The sequence below is a fragment of the Tasmannia lanceolata genome, unplaced genomic scaffold (genome assembly GCF_043159265.1).
Source record: "Tasmannia lanceolata isolate RefF3 unplaced genomic scaffold, GAP_Taslan_0.1 ptg000003l, whole genome shotgun sequence".
In the NCBI taxonomy this organism is placed as follows: Eukaryota; Viridiplantae; Streptophyta; class Magnoliopsida; order Canellales; family Winteraceae; genus Tasmannia; species Tasmannia lanceolata.
In genome coordinates this window covers 12,327,881-12,340,359 of record NW_027518680.1, presented here as the reverse complement: position 1 = coordinate 12,340,359, position 12,479 = coordinate 12,327,881, and the positions used below count along the sequence as shown (strand labels likewise).

General features: G+C 37.7%; 1 pseudogene; it reads left to right on the top strand.

The window, feature by feature from the left end:
- Positions 1-233: 233 nt before the first annotated feature.
- Positions 234-2,129, top strand: LOC143851505 (dof zinc finger protein DOF1.7 pseudogene; annotated as a pseudogene).
- Positions 2,130-12,479: the final 10,350 nt, after the last annotated feature.

The following is a 12,479-nucleotide window of genomic DNA, read 5'->3' as shown; positions in this document are numbered from 1 at the left end:
CAATTAAGATTGTAGAGGTGATTATACACCAAACTTCCGTGTATATAAGGAATTCTTTTGTTAGAAGTGGGGAAATTAGCTTCCAAGTGAAGTGAAGTGGAGCTTAGGAGTGAGAGATATACTTTAATTGGTGTTGAGTGCTAAGATTTGTACTAAATCCGAGTTTACTGAGTTGTGAATTCATGTGAAAGCTTAGCCGACTATATAAATATAGAAATATGAGATGAGAAAGGCTTGAGAAAATACAGTTTGCTTTTCTGTTCCTCCCTCACATCATCGACATCACACTTTCAGACCCATAGTCCTTCCTTTCTTGGAGTTTCTGTTTGTAGCTTTGGTGTTCTCTGGATTCCTAGTTGTTTTCATCCTTGAAAACCCTCCTCTCAAAGTTAGATCTTTTGAAATCTTTTGATGGTAGAAATCTGGTTTTTGGTTTCATGAAATCCAAGTTGAGATCCTTAGAAATTTGTGTATTTTATATGCTTTTCTTTCCCCCATGAGAACCCACTTCAAAGCTTGAAAATTCTGACCTTTTTTTTTCTTTTTGCTTTTGTTTAGAAATCTATGGTTTTGTTATGAAAATACCTTCTAGGGTTTGAGAAAATTCTATTGAGATCTCTTTCTTCTCTCTTTTAAAGCCTAAACCAGTCCCATTATTTTGCATAACTCTAAAACAGATCTCTTTCTCTTCCAACCAAAATCTTGCATCAATCACTCTAAAAATCTGATTTTCTTTCTTCTATAGAGAAAACCCATTTCATATCTGCAAATATCTAACTTTCTCCATCCCCTATTCCAAACTATGGAGTAGGGGAAAAAGAAAACAGAAAAAATTCCTATCCCAAGGCTCTACAACCACTATTTTTTTCTGACTCTTTACATCCATCCTTTTCAACTCAGATTTAAAAACCCCATCTCAAACCTCTAAATATCTCTCTCCTTTTTTATCTCCTTGCTTCCAAAACCCAACTGGGTTCTCTTTGGTGAAACTAAAAACCCAATTCAAATCTTCAAAATCTAACCTTTTTCCACCCTTTTCATCCCACCACTAGAAAACCCATCTATCAAATTCAATTTCCTAAATCAATTTCTTGGAAATAAGCGAAAAAAACGAAATCCAGTCCATTTCCCCTTCTCAAAATGCAAGATCCAACAACATTCCAATCCCTAAAGCCCCAATTCGCCGAACAAGAACACCTCAAATGCCCACGTTGTGATTCAATGAACACCAAATTCTGCTACTACAACAACTATAATCTCTCCCAACCTCGCCATTTCTGCAAAAATTGTCGTCGTTATTGGACTAAAGGCGGTGCACTTCGCAACATCCCTGTTGGGGGCGGTAGTCGCAAGAACAACAAGCGATCAAACCCTAAGCGCCCATTATCCTCATCCTCATCTACCCCACAACCAGTCCCAAAACAAGAACCCAATACAATTTATAGCCCTCCAAGTACAATTGATCACGACCGTCGAATGCTCGACATCAGTGGTAGTTTCAGCTCTCTCTTAGCTTCAAATATGCAATTTGGGAACTTATTGGAAAGTATGAATTCGAATAATTCGAATGTTCAAAGGGCGCAATTCGGAGAATTTCGAGAGAATCCTAATTCGAATTTGGGAAATCAGACAGTGGAGTTGCAGAGCACAAATAACCCAGAAAATTTCTTGGGTTTGTCGGGCGATTCGAGCTGTTGGGGTGGTGGGAATGGGTGGCCTGATCTCGCCATTTACACGCCAGGTTCGAACTTTCAATGAAAATCACAAGGAAAGAAAAGATTTCTCTGTTTTCCTCTTTTGGGTTTTAAGAACATGATTATGAAAATCTGATATAGTAGGAATAATGGTGATGGAGAGATGAATTTGAATAATTTTCGGCTTTTTTTCGTAATTTTAATTTACTTATGGTTTGATGACATTCTAAGAGTAGTGTGTTTTATGCTTGTTTGTGTTGGGGAAAGGAGAGAATGTTAATGTTTCTAAGGATAAATGTATTTATATTATATTACATATTATATGGGTATTGATGGATAGAAGGAGAGTATGCTGAGGTTTGCTTTCATTTTCTTTTTGGATTGATGTTGGAAAGTGGAGAATGGAATTGATAGTTCATATGAAGGATTATTAAATTTCTTTATTAGTAAGATATTGCGTTGGTTATTAGTGGAAACTTATTGAAATCCAACTTGTCATATTCTTATTTTAATACAAAACATATCTCCACTTCCCTATGTAGACAAAGACTAAGTTCTCTTTATGCTTCATATTCTATATGTTGTTTGTTTATAGAATATAAAAAAGGTTGTGTTATGGGTGATTTTCAAGTACTTAATATAAACTTAAGGACATCAAGACGGTAGACGTTGCGATCGTGCGCAACATTCTTGCCTGGTTGCCCATGAGAGGAGTGTTTGATCAGCGTCGCCGAGCAGATTAAGGATTTATGGTTTGGGATAGTTGTGTTATTAGTGAATGTGAATGTGAATGTGAATGTGATCCTTGGTTGTATTAAATTAGTCTTTTACATCTTCATATGCACCCTTAGTAAGTAGGTAATGGTCTTTAGCACGTGTATTATCTTTGGTTACATTATCAAAACTGTAGGACGCCCTTGCAAAAATCAGCTACAACGGTGCCCCATTGTACCATCTCACCAAAGTCCATTTTAGAATAACACAGCAAAATTTAAAGGAATGATGGATGTACTTTGGTGGGATGGCCCAATAGGGTTGCCCTTGTAGCTAATTTTTTGCAAGGTCACCCTTCATGTGCTCTGCAACAGCGGCAGTAGTGAACATTGCTACTAAAGAAGGGAGAGGGGAGCCTCTAGTTTAGATTTCCTCGGATTATATTTGGTTATATTGTGTCATTGGTCAAGTTAAGTATTAATTACACTAGCTAATTTAGTCAGGATGGTCAAGTTACTAATGCAATGAAACTTTTATTTTGTGAAAGCTACTCTCTAGCTAAAGATAGAAAATTGGGGAGGCCTGTGTTTAATTGAGTGATATAATAACTAGAGGGTTTGAAGCGTTGAAGGGTCTTCTCATTGGGGCGCACACATGATGTTGTTGTTGGGCCACTAGGATTTCAGTTCCATGTGCAACCAACCATGTGGGTGGTTAGACTTCAGCAATAATGTGGGTTCATTACTTCCCCAATTTAATAACTTCTAAATCAAAATCTGAGTTTATCGGAAGCTTCGTCTAAAATTCGAAGAAAACACTTCCAAAATGAGAATTCGTCTTGAAAAATAAAGACGAAAATGAAATTGACTAACGATTTGGTCATTTTCACAGTGTTTTGGGCGTTTGTGGGATTCAAGCTCTCTTCTTTGTTTTCTCACGCATATGTCCCTATAAATATTCTCGTCTCTTTTCTACAAAATAAATTTTTATTTTACTAGAACATCTCTTTTCGAAAAATTAGCTTTTTATGATTACATCAATAAGAATCCGACGTTGGTGGATTATTTAGAGCAAGCTTTACTAGGGTCGAGCCTTTGCCCGAGTGATGATGATCCCCGGTGGGCAGTATTGAGGTTAGGGTTTCAAAGCAATGTGGAAGGTTAGATCATCCTACGGGTATAATTTATGGGGTATAGTCTATTTATGCTGCGGTCACGGTTTCGAGTCACGGAAACGGCCTCTCTGCAGAGTAGGGGTAAGGTTGCGTACATCTAGCCCTCTCCGGACCCTGCAAATAAACGGTTTAGATCATCCTGTGAAATGGGCCCCACTTTATTTTTTGAAAAATATTGGACTTCACCCGTGCACACCGTATAAAATGTTTATATGTATGTATGTATGTGTTCCTTCCACTTGAAGGGTCCAACCTGCATGACCTTGACCTTACAGTGGCAATCAAGTTGGAAGATGATGATGGCGGACCACAGCGATCATGACTATCACATGCACCATCATGTTCTTCTTGCTTGACCTTGACCTCACCGGCAACCTTCATGACATATGCCATTATTAATGTATTTCAAGGGATGGTTTGCAATAAGATTTAGCCCATTCTATATTACTAATTAATTAAGAATGAGTGATTAATGTTGTTTTGGTTGTGAATGATGTCTTTGGGAAATATAATTTTGTTTCCTTTGGCCACTTTGTTTGGCTTCTTCATTACAATACAAGAGAGAGAATCAATGTCTATGGCCCACTCCACTAAAGTATACACTTGTTGTGGTTTAGTTAACCTAATTACATTAGCTTATAGTGGAAATCTAGTGGACCCAATGTTTTCTTTTCTTTCTTTTTTTTTTCCCTTTTCAGATCGAATCGGTGGTCGACATGTTGCAAATCCTCTCTCATGGAAAGTGGGAGGGTCACAAATCTAGGGTCCCACACCTTAGCACATCCCCTTGTGTTTAAAAGCCTCTTGGATGAACCCATTGGGAGAAGCAGGATGGTCATATTGATGTAATTTGGCCACATTGATTTCAGCCCCAACAGCACAAGTGAGATGGTTTTTGTGACACTCGCAAGTGACGGTAGCAATGATCCTATATTTAGGGCTTCTTTAGATATCTCTAAAAATAATTTGTATATATTCTTATATGCAAATGGTTTTGAAGTTCAATAAGATTATAAGTAAATATATGAATCTCGGATCGAATTAAGACGCGGTAAACATTCCGAGTCGTTAATTAAACAAATATTGGATAGATATCTTAGGGCTTTGCTTCTGTCAATTCTCAATCAAACAGCTAAAGGGTCTGCCAATTCTCTAAGGCCCGTTTGTTTTAGATTTTGAAAACTGATTGTGAGTCGAAAACTAATTATCGGACTCAAAATTAAACATAAATTTGAGTCAAATAATCAGTTTTGGACCACAATCGGTTTTCAAAATCCCAATCAAACTGGGCCTAATATAGAAATGTCCTCTTTTCACGCTCCCCTTATCGGCACGATAGGGAACACTCGGTCCCAATAAAGGTAGCCTTCTATGTCCCTACCGATGCTTAAATATAGAAGCAAGCATGTGGAGCTGACATGATTAGATGGCCCAAGCTCTAAACGATAAGTGTTTGCCCTTGGTCTATGCGGATCACGGGCCCAACTAACGCGTGAAACACTTCCTAGGGAGTATTTCCCCTTAGAATAACCTTAATTGCAAGTAATCTGTGAGATTGATGAAAAAAGATTAACCATATTAAAATAATTAGACCGAATCCCACTTCACTTGTCGATATGAAAGGCAATGCAACTTTTGCATGTAAAGCTAAAAAGCCATATTCTTGGAACAAATTACTAGTGATTTTATTCGATTGTGTGTAGAGGGCTGATTTTATTCCTCCCCCCACACTATTATTCTTTTGTTCTTTTGATCTAAGTATATGCGAGGGTGAAAATGATTCTTGCAAAAATTATGTGATTTTGGTAGTAATATTTTATGGGATAAAAAATAGGTCGTGGTCTAATCTTCACCACTTCACTTGTTCACGTTGATTCTGCGTGGAGGGGGGGATTGTTTGGGGTTCCACCCAAAAGCAAAGATCCCACAACAGATTAGTAAAGAGGATATGGATGAGCTTATAAGGACTTTGGGCACCCTTAAGGGTGAGTTCTACCCAGGTCCCAACAAATTTAATTACCGCGAAAGAGCACCATATTAGTCTAAGAGGACCCCATAGATAGATTCATCTTTGCAAAATTCCTTAGGTTCTATTTGGTTGCACAAAATTCGGGACCTCTAGGATTATTACTCGGCTTTTGGGTTTCACCTCAGTATAAATTATTGTTTGACTGCCCATAGGGTTTTGAAATTCAAGAAGACTCAGTGAAAGGGAGTAGTAGACGACCTTATTATATCCCTGCCAATTAAAGCACATGAACCACACCCATGTTGATAAATCATCCAAAATGTTCATGCCTTCTCTTAGCCACTAGGCCTTTTCTTCATGTGCCATCTTATGTCATAGGCCTGACCTTGGCAAAATGAAGGCTAAATTCAGCCAATCCATGAATTTACTTAGGTTTCATGGCTAAGAAAGAGGTGAATGACTTTTAGCCACCCATGTATCCATACCTCACATTGGACACTTTTACTCCAAAAATATCAACCATCAACTACAAGACCAATGCGCCCCTTTTCATACCCAGGTGCAGTGCACGGTGGCAATCAGGTCCCTTCAATCCTTACCATGTGATGTACAGCTGCCTCTTTGCAGTGATAGATAAAGTGCACCTGGGTGTCCCAAGTAATGAAAAGGGGTGCACGTGATCCCTGAAGCAAGACTCCATACTCAGGTGAAGTCATGTTTATTGTGATCCTGGAGGTCTATCATCTTCTGGCTATACTACCTTATTCTCTAGCTTTTCCTTAACTCTTAAACTTTTGGGGGTTCTATTTTTCTTTGATTGAGGAGTTCTATTTTCTTTTGTTGGGGTGCTCTTTTTCGCCAACTTTCTGTTTTTCTTTTTTCCTTTGGACTTTTTGCAATGAGTCTTCTTCCGTGGGACTAGATTCCAATTGGAATGATTGTTCTTCCACATTTCGATTTCCGACCTCAATGTGGAGAGTTCCTTTCTCTAAAGTATCTAAAGGCGAGAACCTATCTCCTTGACTCTTGGGGGTTGTCTCTCTAAACTTCTACTCGGGACTCCATTTGCTTCGGGTTGCCCTCATTTGATGGTGAATTTTCTCGTGGGTCCAGTTTTGCCTCTCCATTCCTCACCCATGATTTCGGCCTCCACTCTTTCTTGATTTCTTTGAGATTTATAATTGAGGATTGTCTAAAACTTGGATTTTAAGCTAAACCTGGATTTTATTTTAGTTTATAAAATCCACGTATCCAAACGGATGCACATAATAAACAAGTAGAAGAAAAGGAATATAGATTCTCATTTCTTTACTTTCCTTCTTCTACTGATTTGAGAGGAAAATCAAATAGGTAGCAACCAAACAATGCTACAAAATGAAAAATATATCCTTTTACTTTGATTTCCCCACTTTTTGGTGCATCTGTCCTTGTTTGGTTTGCAAGAAAAATATTTCTCGTAAAGTTTTTTCCTAATTAAGAAATTTGTTTTCATCTTCACAACTTAGAGAGATGATACGACAGCTTATCTAGAGGGATATCATTATAAAATGAAGGTCTCTAGATAAAAAATGCAGCGGTTCAAGTTTCTATTTTCACATGTAATCAAACAATGAAAAAAACAAAAAGTTCCTAATCAAGGTATCAAACGGGCCATTCTGGTTAGCACGCGCAGCCCCTAAAGACAGTAGCCCAGGCGGCCCATGGGCCAGGCATGGCACAGCATGACCCACGAATTCTGGGAGATGGGCACGGCATGCATGGCTCACAGGCTCACAGCCCACAGCCGACATGGGTCGTGCCAGGCCGGGCCAGCCCACTTCTTTTAATGAAAACTTTTGATAAATCATAAATGGTTAATTTGACTCCAAAATTTTAAATAATATTAAATTAAGTCCAACATCAATTGGGCAGTAAAAAAATAATAACACTTTTATTATACTTGAATTATAAAGTATATAAGATTACAAATAAAATCAATTAAGATTTGAGAAATAATAACACTAGTACAAATTAATTATAATCAAAATGAGAAATAATTATAATTAAATCGAGAATTAGTGAATTACAAATTACAAGGGTTATGAGCCGTGCCAGGCTAGACCGTAGGCCGTGGCCCATCGTGGGCTATGAGCCGGCACGTCCCGCCGTGCCCAAATCCTAGGCCACTTAATTAGGGAGAGCATAAGTGAGGAGAGGGTGAGAAAAGGCTGAAAAACAAGGAAAAGAAAAACTCTAATAAAAATACAATTTATTTTTCCCTCCATTTTATCCATTTCTTACCTTATCCTTAATCATGTCATCTCAACTCTCTTCATCTCCTACCCTTCCTACCCCTCTCTCACCCCTTGATAAACTAATATTCCATGGTAAAAAAAAAAAACTCATGGTTTGCCAACGTGGACTAAGGCCATGTTTGGCAACCATGATTTTTTTTTCATGACAAATTATTTTTCACAAGTGGTGAGAGAAGGGGTGGGCCAAATGGGAGGAGAGATTTGATAGGACACTAGTGAGTAGAGGGTGAGAAGTGGCTAAAAAAAAGGGAAAAAAATCAATCATATTTTGGGTTGGTGGAGTTTTTTGTTTCTTTGTTTTTCAGGCTTTTCTTGCCCTCCCCAACCATTGAGCAAGCTAAAATTGCTGGAAAAAATTCATGGTAGGGTTCAGAAGGTTTCCAATCCTTTCAATGGTGTAACGAATTGAAGCCTGAAGGGAGGAAGCGATGATTGCATGTTAAGAGTTGTAAAGGAAGTGGAAAACGTAAAGAACGAGCTTCAAATAGTACAAAGAGAGCTTGAGGTCGTAAAGAGAGAATTGGGATCCATTAATTCGCAATTTGGATGGTTGATCAACCTCAAAACTTTCTTTTTCTTTTTCTTTTCTTTGCTTCATTAGGCTACTTTATGGAGCATTCCCTTAAGCCGCACTAGCCCATACATGGCTTCATTGTCTAGGTGCGTTTTTACATTGACTAGTTGTTAATTAGGATCTAGTTTGCTATGTTTTGATTTTCTAATCTCTTTATTAGTCATGTTGTATCCTTAGGGATCAATTAGGGAATCAACAATGTATAATGGCTTGCATATAAAAACCACTTTTAATTCCTCTTTAGGGGTTTTTTGGAAAGAGGTAGCCAATGACATTTTGTGCTGTTTTGGGAGGATTGCAAGCTCATTGGAGCAGCTAGTTTTCATCAATGGTGAACTTGCCTTGGGAGGATCAATCCTTTTGAACAAATTGGAATATCTGACGAACCTGAATCGTTCACAACGGATTTGATCTTCTTAGAGGGAAGATCAGCCTCTTGATCCACTTCATTGGAATGATCAATCCTCTTCACACTTTCTTGAACTAGTTTGTTCATTGATTTGAGAAAGGCTACATATATATTATTTATAAAAAACCCATAATCTAGATAACCCTTATCTCTAAGACTCCTACCTATACTAAATAATTAGAGAGCAAATCTAAAAATAACAAATATCAAAACTGATTTATTTTACCCAAAGTGGGACCTATTTAGTCACATAACAATTCCACCCTCCCTAGAATCAACCTTGTCCTCAAGGTTGGATTATTGGAGAAAACTGGTTATTCCACCAGGATCCTGTTGGACATAATTTTGTTGAACATATTGACATCAAGCCTTCTTGTTCTTCATTAATAATGATCACTATCTTTTGAATCTGACTTTCGAAATCAGTTGTGAGATTCAAAAGATTGTGATCAAAGATGAAGAAGATACCGATTTTTCATAGCGCCGCATCAAAGTGATAGCATAATCAAATGGGTTGACAAAATCAAGATGAGCCTTGGCATCAATTTTTGCATTTTTCTCTACTCGAACATCAAAATTTTCAAAATTTAGCTTCCCTTTATCTTGGCGCATTTCCTTGATCATCATGCTATGATCCAGGTGAATCGTAGAGTGGGCCCAATCTAGGGCATGACAATTGAGGGGACTGCAGGGGCTCATGTGGGTCCAACATCATTGAGAAGAGTCCTAGAGTTTTCCTTTAGGAGCAACCAATGCTACTCGGAGAGATCCAAAAACCGTGGAGCAGATTTTTTAGTTGTTTGGATTGGATTTAGTTGACAGAAAAAAAGGAGTTCTGCACAGGAGACTCCTCGATGACTATGCTTACCTAGATATGATAGATTTTATGCATTTAAACTTTATCAAGAGAGTTGGTAGTTTTCTCTCTTTTTAGAAGTCCATGTAAAAAAGGGAATTAGCCTTCATGACCATCAGGTCTCTCTGATAGTTATCTTTGTGTCTTGCTATAAATAAAAGACAAAAGGAATGAGGACAGACCGGCTCCAATTTTCCAAAAAAAAGAAAAAAAGCACTATAGTTATTCTCTAGAGGTATTCTGGACTGAAGGGCACCCTTGCAGAAATGGGCTGAATGGGCGGCTGAAATGGATGGTTGTGCACTTAATACACTTTGACTTGCGGCCATAACAAATGCAAAACCGTCCTTCTAAGCCAATGAGGGCGCCCTTTAAGCCCATTTCTGCAAGGGCGCCATTCAGTTTAGAATAACTCTATTGGCTATTAGTGTACTATTAACGTTTTTCTTGAGTGCAAAGTTGTTGTTTCTATTGGGCTTTGAAGAGCAAATTGAGACCTACTCTCGAATTGCAAAATCCTAATTCATTTACTACCGGACCCGGATTCACATTGGATTTCTGCACATCGTGGATCGGATTCAATCCATTTCCAATTTTAGATCACCGAAATTGCTGGTGCTCCTCTATCAATTTCGAAACAAGTACTAAGATCTCCCAAATATTATCAAGTATGGTATCCAAAATCTCCCAAGACGCAACCATGGCACAGGATTGACCGCCCTGATACCACTTGTTATGAACCTTAATCGGTTCGCAATGGATTTGGTCTTTTTAGAAAGAAGATCAGCATCTTGATCCACTTCAAGGGAAGGATCAACCATGCTCTGTAGATAAAGACACTTTCTTGAACAGGTTTCTTTATTGATTTAAGAAAGGCTACGTACATATTATTTATAGAAGGGTTTTGTTAACGAGTGCATTGGAAATGCAAATCTACACAATGTTTGAGAAAAAAAGACTCAAAAGGCATGTAAAACTCTTAATCCCTATGTAAATTTATTTTAGATTTACATTTTCAAATGCACCTTAACGGGTGCACCCGGGGCACTCGTTAACAATACCCTTACGAAATCCCCTAATCAAGATTCAAGATAACCCTTATTTCTTGGACTCCTATCTACACTAAATAACCAGAGAGCAAATCTAAAAATAATAAATATCAAAAGTGGTTTATTTTACCCAAGTGGGACCCATTTAGTCGGTAACAGAATCGATCCTTGGAAATTGGAATTCCATGGGTTGGAATCGTTAAATATGTGCTCAATAACTGTAATATTGAGAGGCCTCTTGTTGTTGCCGAAATACAACATCCAGATGTGGAAATTTTTAATACCACCATTTGGCATTTGCTATTACACATGTATTGAGGATAATTGATTAATGAAGTGACCTTGTGAACATTCTAACTGAAATTTTGGTCTGGGTGTTTGCTGAGTCATGTTTTTACTAGTAATCAAATAACCACTTGAGGCTCCTGAATAGCCATTGTGATGCTTAGACATTGGATCCATGACACTTTATGTTCGGTAATGGCATACATTCCAAAAAAAATCCTTCTCCTAAGCATATAGTTGGAGTTCTTGGCTTTCAATTAGTTAATTTCAAGAATTAAGTACTGAAGTTAATGTATACTAGTTTACATCTTCCTATTGAAGACCGACTAATATTTCGAACATGAAGTAGTGTTTTTTACCATTCAAATGTGATGTTTGAGATTGCTCAGAGATAAAGAACTGATACAAAGATACCATATGATCATTCAAGGGACCTCGAGCTGATTATTAGAAAGCAGTTTGCTACCTTGAAACTTTATTCAAACTCATACATCCAAGGCGTTTGAATTAATCTCTCAAATTGCAAAAGGTTTTCAAAATGGACAGAAGGTTTCTGGACTGAACTTAGCAAGTGAAACAAGGTTAAACTCCTTTTGCATAATTCTTGGTCGTCACCAGTGGCTGAATTCATCGATTGGCACTTGAACCAGAAACTTTAAGTGGAATGACCGGCAGTTAATTCTACAAGAGGCTTGCATTTTGAGTATTGTTTCCTTCAGCTCACATCTATCATCCATGGGCTACTTACCCTGCATCACTACTATAATGAGATCTCGAAGTAACATGTACATGTACGTTTGTGTTCTTCTTCTATAATAGTAAATGCGTGAAAAAATTTAGAAGAAGGTTGATAAGGACCATAAGGTTGGGTAAGAGAAGAAGAAAATAGAATACAATAACACAACCAGTAGAAGTAAAAGGGAGCTATATATACTATCAATGATAGTGTAAGTGTTTTCTTCTGTAATAGTAAATACGTGAATAAATTAAGCAGAAGGTCATCAATTTAATTTGCTTCTTCATGTAGATGTAGCCAAGCTCAAAGACACCATTATCTTACACTCAATCTTAATTGGAATCTCAATTGGAATTTCCTCGACGAAATTGTAGTGGTTTGTAGAGAAGAAGATGATGGTGCAGTTGCTCTAGCTAATTTCAATCTGAAATTGTAGTGGAATCTTAGATTGAAGTAACAAGTTTTTCCTAAATGATAGTTATAGGTTTGCCCAAAACTAATTCCTTAACCTTTAATCCTTACATAGAGGCGCATTGAAGATGCTGCTTCTTGAAGATCGTTGGAGACCCCAATTGTGTAGAGGATTTAGACAATACTATGGGCAGGATTTGTGACCTCCACATATATAGTGAAGTATAAATGATTAAATAACACCCACTCTAACATCGTAAGCTTTAGAAGTAATTGGTTGTTTCACATGGCATCAGATCTGTTTCCTCAATGTG